The sequence below is a fragment of the Phocoena sinus genome, chromosome 12, assembly GCF_008692025.1.
Source record: "Phocoena sinus isolate mPhoSin1 chromosome 12, mPhoSin1.pri, whole genome shotgun sequence".
Classification (NCBI taxonomy): domain Eukaryota; kingdom Metazoa; phylum Chordata; class Mammalia; order Artiodactyla; family Phocoenidae; genus Phocoena; species Phocoena sinus.
In genome coordinates, this window is record NC_045774.1 from 44,260,903 (window position 1) to 44,275,575 (window position 14,673).

Here is a 14,673-nt window from a genome sequence, read left to right on the forward strand (position 1 = left end):
CCACCTTCTTTATCATCTCAAAGACGAGCATCCCACTCTCTTGCTACCCGCTTCTGTTTTCCAGCTCATGTCTTCAGGTTTCCAGCTCCAACAATACTTGAGTCCACTGATATCTACAATCCAATGATTCCCATCTCCTCTCCTCTGTCCTTCACTGCCATTATGTTCTCGCTTCTTTTTGCCAAGCTGAATATTCATGGAGAATCATTATCACCACTTAGTTGATACATCCTTAATTCCTATATTGTTTTTTCACCTCTTAAAAAAAATCACAACACTGGTTGTGGTAGATTTCAAAAACAACCATAATTCTTCTCTTCCTTATATCTATGCCCCTTGCAATATGACTCTGCAGACCATCTCAGTAGGGGTCACATAAGTGTTATTTTCCAACAATTCATTAAACTGCAAGTTTAAGTTTTATGCACTTTTCTGTATGTTTGCTATACATCACAGTTTTGAAAGTTTAACTAAATAAGGCATTTATTTCACATGGAGTGTTGTGTGTATTAAAATACATAACACAGGGCATTCCCTGGTAGTCCAGTGGTTAGGGCTTCCACTGCAGTGGGCATGGGTTTGATCCCGCAAGCAATGCGCATGGCTAAAAGAAAAAAAAGAGAAAGCAGGGGAGACTACCGCATATCAGACAAAATAAACTAAGGACCCAACCCAAACTAACTCAAGAGGCAAAATACATTAAAAAAAAAAAAAAAAAACCTAATACAAAGCCTGGAACCATAAAAATTCCTCACCAACATTTGTTTTTAGGAGTCTGTGTGTCCATCCCAAACTCTTTATGAGTCCTCCTATATCTAATAACTGGATTCCAGCCTGTTTAGACTCATTTTTCCAGATTGGTCAAGAGGCATTAGAAGCAGAACAAGATTGTCCCTATGGGAGTGTTCTTTTGTCTTTGATCTTGGGAATAAACAATAATGGTAGCCAACAAGTTAAATACCTCTGTCTAACAAATCCTTGGATGCCATGCTCATAACTGTTGGAAGATATTGAAGGTGTCCAGAAGATGTGATACTCTACTCCTGGATCAAAAAACCATCTCCTCCAGTTTTCATTCTCCAATGTACATTCTCTTGTAAGACATGTCAGTGTCCAGCTTTGTGTAACTGCTGTAAGAGCATGAGTTGATCTGGCAGGGTCAGAACAAATGAAGGAATCTGGTCATAGGCAGGATTTGCATCAAGATCTATGACCAAGTGAAGGTGATTCTCCATCTTCTTTGAAAGAAAGAAGCACAGGCTTTCTCCAGTGCCAGCACAGTCCCTGGAATATAGGAAGTAGTCAAAAAATGTTTGTTTAACGAGTAAGGGAATGTATAAATAAATACAATAATCAGGAAAGAAGTTAAGGGGTAATTACAGTTTAAATCAGAGGAGAGGAGACCATTACTTACAGAAAGATCATATTGAAATAGCACTGTGAACCTACTACAAGGATCAAATTACAAATCTGAATGAGGTAAGAGGTGAGAAGAAAAGCGTTGTTATTTCATAATTCTAAAGCTTGGATTTAAATAATCACAAGAAGATAAATAATATTATTAACTATCTTTTATTGAGGGCTTACTTTGTGTCAAAAATTTTATAAGCATTTTACATCTATTATCTCATTTAATCTTCACAATGATCCATGTGGTGTAGATACTGTAATTATCCTCATTTTTACAGATGAGGAACTGGGCATCACAAGATTAAACAAAGAAAACCTCAAACTTGCTCATAGTCACGTAGATAGTAAGTAGCCATAAAAACGACAAAAGCCTTGTGACCTAGCAGTCTATTCCATCCATAGCAGAGAAATGAATGGATGATGATGTTAAGAGCCAGTTTTTCTCCCAAAAGGAGAGAAGAGTTCAGCAAGCAGGTGGAAGAAGAGAAGCAGAGGGGCCTTGGTGAGATCAGAGACCCCCGTCCCGTGGGTGGTTGAAATGAGCCTAATCTTTGCGCCTCCCCTTGTGGCTGAGCACTCACGAGGGAGAGGATGATGGGGGCACCCCAGTGCAGTGAGTGTTCCTTGATTCCCAGGTTGTAACCAGAGAAGACCTCACCTAGAAAGTCACAGCAGGGAGGAGCCGTTGCAGATAAAACAGGGCAGCAGCTCAGATTCTCTTGTATCCTGGAGAAGAGTAGGAACTTTCCTTTGTCCCTGAATAGAGCTCTGAGGTAAGACTGCGGAGAGCTACAGATGAGAAGAGGCCTTGGGATGGGACAAGGGGACTTAGACCTCTCCAGTCTGACTCTTATACAAGGAAAGAATCTTAAGACAAGTTTTCAATATGGCTTTTTATGCCTACTGGTGGTCCCCATGGCAATTTGAATACTGTATATGAAGTTTTGCTATCTATGAAACTTTGACCATAATGCAATAAAAAAGTATTTTAAAAAATACTTTAAAATTTTTCCTCAAATTTAATTTTGCCCCTTATATATCTGATTACTTGCAGAAATAAAGCAACTGGATAAGCAAAGAAGAACCAGCATATTTCATTACCGAGAGGTAAGCTCATTAACTATATGGATTTGCCTGAGACCTCCCCAGTTTTAACACAGATAGTATTTTGTGCCAGGAGATCCTCAGTCCTTGGTAAACCAGGACCGTTGGTCAGCAGCAGCTGCATACAAACCACATCTCCCTAACATTAAAGGAATTCAGATGAGTCAGTCCCAGTATGACTGGTTGTAGCTCTGCACAATATTCCTTCGTAAGCTCTAAGTAGACTTTCCTCATTCGGACTCATTGAGGATTTCTTGAGTCGTCAGCAGCTCTCTGAATTGTGGATTTAAAATTTTTAAAAATATTTTCTAGGAAGATGTGAGATACCTAACTCTATGAAACACCAAGGACTAGGCTAGAAGAAGCATCTGTGATAGCTTTGCTGACCAGGCAGGTGTAATGTGGGAGCAGGTGCTTTTGACTTCTGTGTCACTGGAAGATAGGAGTCAGGACAGGATAAGAAATTCTCTGACAGTCTTCTTTGCCCTAGCAACAGCCAGGAGCCAGGATTCTGGACTTTGTTGTCAGCTCTTTTATTAATTCCCTCAGCAGTCCTTGGCATGTTGTCAGCTCTTTTATTAATTCCCTCAGCAGTCCTTGGCATCATAGCCAAACATCATTTTAAGCTCTCAGTCCGTCAACTCTGGATAATTCTGAGCTATCTCACAGTGTTGTTGTGGGAACTGATTAATATTTATGAACACATTTAAATGGAAAAGTGCAGTAGAAATATTATTGAATGAATTGAAAAATTGTTTCCTATATAATATTATGCACAGAGGAAAATAAGCCATGGACTGTAGTGTCTTCTTGGAACAGTTTTAAAATAATGATCAGTTATCTGCCACTTCCCCTTTCATCTTTAATAAGCTTAGTGTTTTTTTGTTTGTTTGTTTGTTTTTTAGTGTTTTGTTATTTAATGTTCTTAACAGTGTTTCTGCTAAATTTATTTTTATTATTATTGTATTGATACATTTTGTTTCCTGTTAAATTCAGTACATGTCTTTATTTCCAGTTAAGATTTTCTAAATCACTGACTATGATTTTCCTCCACTGAAATTTGTCCAGTATACAAAGGACATTTGTCATTACTTAAGAATAACTATTGAAACCCACTGCTTAAAAGAATAGATATTTCTCTAGCCAAGATCATTGCATCACATTTCTGTTACATGAATTCTTGCCCCATCCTTACATTCTTCTGAATAAAATTAAAAGTATATTTAACTGGAAGAAAATGGGATTTTCAGCATAAGAAAATTATACTTAAGGATTTGGTTAAGCTCATGAATTATGTAAAATAGAGAAATAATACCTTTCTCATAAAACACGTATTAGTAACAATTCTCAAAATATTTGTTTTGATAGTATTTTACAAATGGTAAAAAATAAATACATTAACTGTGAAAAGATAGTCCAGTTCAGAAAGATTATTTTAAAAAATTCTGCCTCATGTGTTGTGACAGCAGGGAAGTAGCAGTCATTTTAACAATTTAGCATTTAACAATTTAACTTCTGTATCGTGTTTAAGACCAAAGTTATTATTGTAAATGTTTCTCTCATTTCTCATAATTTCAACCTACGTAACTCTTTCCAGCCACAGCTGCTATTTAGTTAAGACACTGACAATGTTGTCTCCAATCACCAAATGTTGGAAATTGTTACCAAGCAGATGAGAACTTCACTCTAATATGTCTTAGAATGGGAGCCTTTCTCATTCTTACCAAAATTCTATAATTATAACCGGTAACTAAAAGCAGAGTACATACAGTAGAGACATATTGAAATGTTCTTTTTGTCTACTCTTTTCTTTCAATATTTCTTATTGGTAACATACACAGAAAATCCTTCATAATTACATAACGAATTTCCTCATGACAAACATATTACGTTTACTAGGATCTATTTCAAAGGGATACTTCCTTTTTCAGGGAGTACCCTAAGCCTTTTGCTGAGGTTTGAGAATCGCCCTAATCTTATCAGCAGTTTATTTAATATACTTCTAGATGTCTTCCCACTGCCCAACCCCCAATCCCTGGTACACTTTCTGCAGAAGTCTAACTTTTATCAGTCAGTTAGCGTTAGGTTAAGCTCTATGAGACACAATACTTAAAAACTCTAAAGCCTAAAACAACCAAGGTTATTTCTTCGTGAGTTTATATGTACCTGGCTGGTAGTGAGGCTCTGTGCCATGTTTTGCTCAGCCAGGGATGCAGGCTAATAGATCACCTTTCATCTGGAACATTGTTGTCATGGTAGGGAAAGGAAATGTAGTTAATTGCACACTTCCTCTTAAGTGTGCAATTAACCACATTCTTCCTACTTGGAAGTGATACATACTAGTTCTAATAACCGTTTTGTTGGTCAAAGCAAGTCATATGGTCATGCTTACCTTCAAGAGGTTAGGAAAGTACAATTTTACCATGTGCTTGGCGGAGGAGGACTAGAAATGTCCTTGAACAGTGATAATAAATACCACATCTAGTTATTTTGATTAATATTTCCATTTTTAAGGAGTGCTGTTTTCTGACCTGGTTCTCAAATTAAGGGCTCAGTCACTCAACAAATACTTAAGTGTCAACTTTTTCAGTTTACTTTGCCAAGCTCTGTGGAAGATACAAAGATGAAACAAGTATAGATCTAAAGACTGGTATATAATAGAGTACAACAGTCTTCTTAATAGCACTTGGTACTTCTGCTTCATAGTCCTTAGCAAGTGGTGATTAATTATTTCTATAACTATTTGTGTAATGCTGTCTCATCCACTAGATTATAAATTCTATATAGGATATGGGCTGTATCTCTTTTCCTGTCTATATTCTCAAGAGCAAGCACCACCATGCCTGATACCCAGTAGGTGATGTTTCAATGATTATGTACTGAATATATTATAAAAGAGGAAAATTCTTGTGGAAGTCAAAGAGGGAGACATTACTTCCTAACAAACTTATTCCTTGTTTAGATCTTTATCTCCCTTTGTACTGGCAGTATTGATCTGGTCACATTTTTGATTTGCAATAATGTCCTTACACAGGACAGACTATGCTTTTTTTTTAACTTAATGTTATAACCCCAAGCACTAGCCCAGTGCCTGACACATGATGGGAGCTCAGTAAATATTTGTTTACTCAGTGAAGCAAAGGAGATAAGCCCTGAGGATGACTGAAATAAATAATTGCCAATAGGCAAGCCACAGTTTTATAGCAGTCACTACTAGAGTATACTTCCTTCAACCAGTCCATTAGTAACATATGGTTTAATCTTCTAATGTGTGAGTGTTACACACAATTGCTTCTGATAATTTAGCAGATGAGTGTTTTTGTAATTGAACAAAATTCTGATTGCATCGAACACTAACTGGGCAATGGAGCTTTAGCAGATGACCTCCAGTGGCTGGAGACAGACCCTCTGCTGGAGGCCAGAGTGAAGGCTGATAAGAGGGAGGTTTGTCACATTCTATACATTTGGGGCTAGGTTTGTAACATGGATTTGTAACTCAATTCATATGTACTCTTTTAAGTTTTGATATTCTGTAATTTCTCTTAACTGAGGAGATGTAAAAATGTGTACAGTCAACCATACTGTAATGAATACTCCTTTCTGAAGATGAGCATAGCACACAGATTATAGGCTTTTCATGCTAACATGAAACAAATGCATATATCACTCTGTACATGGGGCTCAAGATGTTACTTATGGTTTAAATTCAATTGAGGAAATGCAAACTACCTTCTAATAGGCTTTTATAATATGTTGAACATATTTACCTTGATGATTCTCCAAGGAACATTAATCCTCTAAGACCTGGTTACATTTCCAAGATGATCAACCATTTTTCAAGGTCCAGGACAGCAATTACACAAAGTACAAGTCTGTAAATTGTTGTGCCATAAAAACCTCTACATATTACCTGGTTTAACAAGAGATTTTCAATATAAATTGCTAAATCATCATTATTATGAGCTTAGTTACTAAAATTCCAAGAGCTGAAAAAAATCGAACCATCTAAAGTCTTTTATTATTTTTGAAAATTTATTAGAGGTATTTATCTGAAGTCAACCAAAATATTTTTTTAACCTTGACTTTAAATAGTAGGAATTTATGAAGATAATAGGATTGATTTTTCTTTTAAATCAAGGAACAAACGAAAAGAAATGCTTAAAAACATGAGACAATTAGACAATAACCATTTATATGAGCAGTGGAAACCTGAATGTGGTTACTTAGGAATAGTTCAATATCAAAATAAAGAACACCAAATATACTACTTATTTATTGAGACACAAAAAAAGGCCTAGCTGAACAGGAAATTCTTGAAGCTCTGCCCAATTGCTTGGCATGGACATTGGAAAATTCTAAATCTGGGAAGTTTTGTATAATAATTTTTTAATATAAATAATAATTTGTTTTTATATAAAATAATTTGTTTTTATATAAAATCATGTATATATAAGTAAGAACCAGTACATTTGTTATTGTTGCTAATGACTAACAGAAATAAATCTATTACAATCTCTTTCAATTGGAGAATGCCTATTAGACGTATGGCAATATTCTTTTCACCCCTTGGGTTAGGATTTTGAAAATACTCTTGGAATCTTGCAAATACTAAAAAATACTAAGAATGCTAAAAAATGCTACTGGGATTTATTGTATCATAAATGCAGCATTATAAGAAAGGGAAGCCTGGGTTCAGGCTACATGATTCATGGACATCATAATTAGAAGGATACAAAATAAGCTGTCCAGACTGAAAATCAGGAGATTGGAGTCCTACCCCAAAGCTCACATAATCCTCTTCTGGGATCCTGGATAGGGTCGTATCAAAATGATCCTTGGTCCTTTCATCTTCTACTCCTTAAGTCCTTTTTCCCCCAACTATGACAACCACAGATTGTATGGAATCATCTTTTGACTGGACTTCTTGAAGGGGACTGCCGTGTGGTGGAGAGGAAGGATCCTCCCGGGCAGGAGTGCTGGGTATTCCTTTATCATCAATATAGTAGCTCAGTGACCTGAAGCAAGTCACTTCCTCATTTCTGAGCTATTTCCTTCATTCTAAAATGAGGTAATTGGACTAAATGGTCTTTAAAATCTCTTTCAGGATAGAAAGAGACTAGACAATAGCATTACTTTCAAAGGTAAATGATTGTCAGCTGAGCATTTGCTGATGTCCCACTCAGAGAAGCAAGCTGTCACTAAATTCTGCTACACAAACTGTGGTCTAGAAATCAGGAGCATGGGCATCCTCTGGGACTTCGCTGGAAATGCAGACTCCCAGGCCTCACCCCAGATCTACGGAATCAGAATTTATGTTTTTGCGTGATCCTCAGATGGTTCACAAGCACATTCAAGTTTGAGGAGCAGCTCGATCAGGTTTGTGAATGTTGATGCCTGCTCAGCTCTGCTTTGTGTCAAAGGTGAGAGAGAGAGAAGGTAGCCCAAAGCCCCAGCCAGTTTCCCTTAACCATCTGCAGGTCTCCCAGCCTGAATCCTTGCTTGTTTGATGTGACAAGCAGAGTTGAGTCTGCTCTGTACCTGGATAAGACCTTCTGGAAATGTCAGGTGAGGGTGGCCTTTAGTTCTCAAAAGACACCAGCTCTTGTCTTTCCTCTGGATCTTTACACTTGCTTTCCCTCTACCTGGGGCACTTTCGTTCACTCCCCTTTTCACTTGAGTAGCTCATATTGTTTCTTCAAGTCTCAGTTTAGATGTCATTTCTTATTTCTAACTGCCCTCTTTTCCCACATGCCCATCTGGGATAGATTTCTCTTCTGTATGTTCCAACCTATCTCATTAACAGAGAAATTGGGGTGCGTGCATGCATGTGTGCACACACACACACACACACACAATCTATTTACTAATGACGCTGTTAACTTACATGGCTCATACAGACCTACTCTCAGACTTTTCAGAGGTCCTTCCATGCTGAAAGCAAGAGCAAGAAAGAGACTCCTCCACCCCATCCATGGGGCTAGGACATAATAGATGGAACCAAAGCATCCTAGTGTTCTATAACATTATTTTATCATTTAAAATTTTATAATAAATGTTGGTATTTTGGAATCTTTTAATGGCAAATCTTAACATAAAATATAAGAGTGAAACATACTTTAGTTGATCTACTGGGGGTGATGCAGGTGTAATTTTATTTTATTTTATTTCACTTATTACTATTATTATTTTTGGCTGTGTTGGGTCTTCACTGCTGCACGTGGGCTTTCTCTAGTTGTGGTCAGCAGGGGCCACTCTTCATTGCAGTGCGCAGGCCTCTCGTTGCAGTGGCTTCTCTTGTTGCAGAGCACAGGCTCTAGGCGTGCAGGCTTCAGTAGTTGCAGCACGCGGGCTCAGTAGTTGTGCCACGTGGGCCCTAGAGTGTGCAGGCTTCAGTAGTTGTGGTGTGTGGGCTCAGCTGTTTTGGCTCGCGGGCTCTAGAACTCAGGTTCAGTAGTTGCGGTGAACGGGCTTAGCTGCTCCGTGGCCTGTGGGATCTTCCCAGACCAGGGATCAAACCCATGTCCCCTGCATTGGCAGGTGGATTCTCAACCACTGTGCCACCAGGGGAGTCCTGTAATTTTAATTTTAGCTCATACAAACTTATAAGTTGATATTTTCCTGAAAGAAATATGCGAATGAACGGATGATGAGAGATGGGGAGAGGGATACAGCTGCGGAGGGTGAGAACTAAGAAATGATGGGTGGGATAGCAGTCATGTGGAGAGAATTTCTGTGGAAAACCAGAGATTTTAAAAGAGGTTTTAAAAGGATGTTTTCCCATGCAGTGTAACTGTCTCCTTCACATCCTCACAGATCCATAGTTTTAGCTATGTATGTAGCAGTGCTTTTGGAATTGGATATGTTGCCTGCATTTTGCTTTTGTTTGAAGTGGGAGTGAGCTGGGAATGTGATAATTTCCTACAGCTGTTTTTAGTAGTACAAGGAGAGGGCACAGGTACCCCAGGGGTGGCCCAGTTACATATTTTCATAATAATGGCTAATATTTATTGGGCAGCTACCACGTCCTGGACCGTGGGCTAAATATTTTAACGCATTTTCTCATTTAATTCTTATAACTCTACGAGGTAAATGTTAGTGTCTAGGAATTGTCAGCATTTTACAGATGAAGAAACTGAGGCTAGGCGGTCAATAATTTATCCAAGACCACAGAGCCAAAGAGTGCCAAGGGAACAGGAATTCTCACCCCAAGCCATGCTGCCTCCTTGAGATAGTGCCCCAGAGACCTCCACTCAAATGGCATCGATTAAACAAGCTATGCTATTTGGGTTCATTTCTTCAGCCAGTTGTGATTCTATCTAACTTTCCTGTTATCTCATGTGCATTAGAAAAGTCTTTTCCATAGCAATATTGAGTAAGGGTTAACCTTTTGAGAGGAGTTAAACCCCAGCAGAGTCATGGCTCTACTAATCTTATTTTGCACATGGAGTTTGGAATTAGCCAAGAAACTTAAAAGATTAACCCTAGGAATCATACTTTAACACTATATATGCTCATGCTCTGTCTACCCAGCCACAAATTTTCTATCGCAGGTTTGTCAAAATATGAGAAGGGCTTAAGGAAAACAAACAAACAAACAAACAGACTTCTAGGTGTTTCCGTTTTCTATCATTTGGGGAAATTGTGATGGTCTTTAACAGACTAGAGAGAGTCCTCAAGATTACTAAAATAATTTTGCGGCTAGATAGATGAGAACCTTGATTAATGAAGTATTTGTTTAACAGGCAAGGACAAACCACCTGGGTGAAACATGTTTACTTATTTCCATTTTAGAAAAGGCTTATCAGCTGCTTCTAGGAGATTGTATACATGAGAATATTCAGTCCTTTTTGAAAGCAAGTGGGACTTCCCTGGTGGTCCAGTGGTTAAGACTGCGCTTCCACTGCAGTGGGCACAGGTTTGATCCCTGGTCGGGGAACTAAGACTCTGCATGACGTGCGGTGTGGCCCAAAATAAAAAATAAAAAATAATAAAAAGACAGCAAGTTCTTTATCCCTTTACAGATATCTCTAGAATATTTTTCTCAGTATCATGCTGAAATCTAGACATACTATGCCTATTTCATGTCTTTGATAGTGCCAAAGAAAGAAGCAAAGAGCTTTAACCATTTTTGAATTAAAATTTTTTTAAATTTTTTCTTCCAAGCTGAACTGATTTACTTGCAAGCAAGAGAACTCATATCAGTAAAGAAATTCACTGCATAGTTCACTGAGGGGAAATGTCATGGTTTCTGAAGTGTTAGAAATGGAGTTTCCTGGTTATACTCTTTAAGTATTGAAAACATACCCTTTGGATAGGACAGAATGAGTCCCGTGTTGGCTGATATTTAAAGTAGTCCATTGTCATTGGTCGGGAGAAATACTTCAGTTACGAACAGTAAGGATCTAATGTGCAACGGCTCCTCAAAGTTCATATTCTTCAACAGTTTTAGCTTGTTTCAACTAATGCATTTGGCTTTGATATTCCCTAAGTGCTGCTGTAAGTGAAAATTTTCCCCTTTATAATAGCAATTCCTATGACAAAAGAAAATTGAGGTTAATTTGGCATCTTTTTTTCTTTCTTCAGTTTTGAGTCCATGTTGGCTTCTAATAATTAAGATGTCTGCTGGATGTCCAGCCATCTCAACTGAGTTTCAGGCAAGAGGAAAAAGAAGAGGGAAGGGAAAGAGAGTAGATCCTCCAGCTGAGTCTCCCTTTTTTAAGGGACTTTCCTGAAACCCCACCCAATGACTTCTGCTTACTTTCTTCTTGGCCACTTCTGGTTGTAAGAAGTCTGCAGCCTTTCACTTCTATAAAAGTAGGGTTCTGTTAGTAGGAAGAACAAACTGGACATTGGATAGGCAAGTAGATGTTTTTGTCTCAGGGAGAAAGAAAGTGCAAGGATTTGCAGATATGGATATATTTTTTGATGTAAGAAAAGGACATTGAATCGGTTAATATTGAACAGATTTGGAATTTCTGTGACAAGTTCATCATTAGAGAAATAGGATATCTGCAGAGTCTAGGAAGAATGGTGGACGATTTGGAAGAGTGCTACTAGAAAATGAGGAGAACCGCATCTAAGTGGGCCGGCATGTAAAAGAACGTTGAGCAGAGCTAAGGGCTTAGCAGGAGTTGGAGATCATTAATTTGTCCTGGTATAAAACTGAGTAGCTGTGGGATTTTTTCTGTTGCAGTGCTCAGCAAATCAGTTACAGAAGCATGGCTAAATTCATTTAACGCTGTGTGTATGTTGGATGTGGGGTTGCAGGAGCTAGTAAAACTCAAGGAAAAGAAAAATTATTTTGGCAGAAATGGACAAGGAGGTTCTGAAGGAGGTATGGGATTTTTATTCAGGCCTCAAAATGCAGGCAGAAGTCTGTTGGGAGGAGAAGGAATACCAATAAAAAGCATGGCAAAGGAGACGGGATCAGAGGTGGGAATGAACAAGACCTATTGGAGACACAGTAAACCTGTTTGGCTGAGTGGGAGGGTTAACATAAGGCAGTAATGGAAGGAGGATGTTGAAAGGGTACATCTGATAAAGATCGGATAAAGTGCAAATTTTTCGTCTTGAATTCCAAGCTGTATCTTCCAGGCAATGAGGATCTGTTGAAGGTTATTGTGCAGGAGAGTGATTTAAGATTAATGTGGTGCCAGTGTGAGGTAAGGATGGGAAGGAGAGTGGCTGTAGGCAGGAAAACCGGTTTAGGAGGCTGGCAAAGGAATCTAACATTTGGGAAACAATGCGTGGAAAAAAGGGGACTAAGAGACAACAGACAGAAGGTCACTATCCTTTGTGGTCCCAGCTCTTTTCACGCTCTTTGCTCTCATTCGTGAACACTTGTACACGTGTTTATCTTACCCCAGTGGCTCCTTCCCTTCCCTTCCCTTCCTTCCCCTTCCTTCCTTCTTTCCTTCCTTCCTTCCATCCTTCCCTCCTTCAACAAATACTCATTGAGTATTTACTGCTTACATACTGGACACTGTACAAGGCACTGAAGATTCCAAGAAGGAAATTTTATTCTCCTGGGGAAAACAAACAAGTAAGGGTATCAAGTGGAATTTAATAGGAGACCAAGTAGAAGTGTGTGTGCCAGGTTTTAGGGGCACACAGAGTAGAGGCCCCTAATCTATTATGGCAGAGAAGGTGCTATTTGAACCTGCCTGTAAAAATCACAAGGAAGTCACCAGGGGAGCAGGTAGAGAAAGGAACAAAGGTGCAACAGGAAAGAGGACCTTGGGCTTCAGGGGCGGCTGGTGGCTTGGTGAGCCTGCATCACAGTGTGTATATGTAGGAGTAAAGGGCCGAGAGGTTCGAGAAGTTACCAGAGCCTTGTGTGTCCTGATAAAGACAGCAGGTTCTATTCCAAACATGTTGGAGATCCCTGAAGGATTTTACACAGAAGAATATTAGCCTTTTTTTAGAGTCATTGAAACACAGGAGTTAAAACCTCAGACTCTGAAGTCAGATTGAGACCAGGGTGTTACTCATGGTTCAGCCACATGGGGGCTGTGTGACCTTGGGCAAGTTACTTAACCCCTCTGCTTCAGTTTCTTCTTCACTGAAATTAAAAAAAATACTACCTGCCTCACAGGTATTGTTGTTTTTTATTTTCTGAGAGTTAAATGATGTATCATTTGTAACATTCTTAGCACAGTGCCTGGCACATAGAAAGCCCTCAAAACTGATAGCTACTTTTACTAGTACTCATATCACCTCTGGCATTGTTACTATTATAAAAACTGCTCTGGGAGTGGTGTGCAAGATGAGTCAGAAATACGAGATAAACTGGAGGAAAGGGGATTAGTTACGAGCCCTCTGGAATAATCTAGGGAAGAATATTTGTTTTGTTCAACACCCAGCTGTCATTCAGAAGGAATAAAAAAAAAATGTAGAATAAATGGAAAGACAGACAAGTGGAATTTAGTGATTGATTAGCTCAAAGAAACCGGGGAAAGAGTAAAAGATGACTGCAAGGCTTCAAGCTTGGGTGACTGTAGAATTCTGGTGCTATCGACACAAGGAAACCCTTTCTCTCCCCACCCCTTGCCTCAGGTTTCTCAGGCCATTGCTTACCTGATGTCTTTGGATGGCTGGTTTCTTTTTTCAATTTCATTCACTAGCTCAGTGACCGTGCTGTACAGGTCTGCCACTCTGTCTTGTTCTGGAATGCCTTGTCATAACAATAATGGAGGCATATTTGAATTTAGAAACTTCAAATTTCTTAAGTCTTAAACTCCACTTACAAATTGGTTTTGAATACATCTCTCTAGTTGCTTCCAAATCTTATTTCATATTCTAGATCATGTAGATATCTCTGGAAGGACTTTAGCACCTATGCCTCTGTTTAGGGGCATTAATAGGATCCTACACTTTTTACAATTAATATTGTGTTTGGAACAAAATATTCTTATGGCTTCTCAATATTATATAATCATTATTTTCTCTTCTGTTTTATATTGGAATTATATTTTCGGTCCCATATCACAAACAAACCTGGCTTGGCTTTTGGCTTTTCTCTTCCTGCCAAATTAGTACTTTCTACTCTGACTCTGAAGACAGTTGGAGAAACCTAGAACATGAGATCTTGTTTTAACCAAATGATCTGTCTGCCATGAATGCCTGATTTTAGTACAAGGAAATAGCAGGAGAGGCTAAGGCCATGGTCCTCTGGTTGTCTTTCTTTTCTTCTTTTTTTCTTTTTCTTGAGTTCAGTTATTCTGATTACAAAAAATGCCTTGCTATTTGACAAAGAACAGGAATTTTGAGTTTGTACTGGGGTTAGGTTAGCCAGGTCCAAGGCTCCAGCAACATTTAGAGAAACTGTTTTTAAGAGAACAACTTGGTAATAAAGGCCTTATACAAAAAGAAGTGACACATCATAAACAAGTCTGCAGTGTTCTCTGCTAGTGAAAATGGCCTTGTGTTGACCCATCTAAACTTACTGCCTAGGTGTTCTTTGGGATCCAGGGCACCCATTTGTGAGACAGCTGCCCTGAACTAGGGAAAGTAGAGCAAAACTCACTGCCTATCGTGATGGCTGCGCTGATGTCAGCTTCATTAGTTCCTGAGCTCCTGCCAGCGAAGTTAGCAAGACCTAGTGCAGCCCTGGAGTCAAAGTTGAATAGAAGGAGCTTCCACAGCAGCTCACATGCAGCC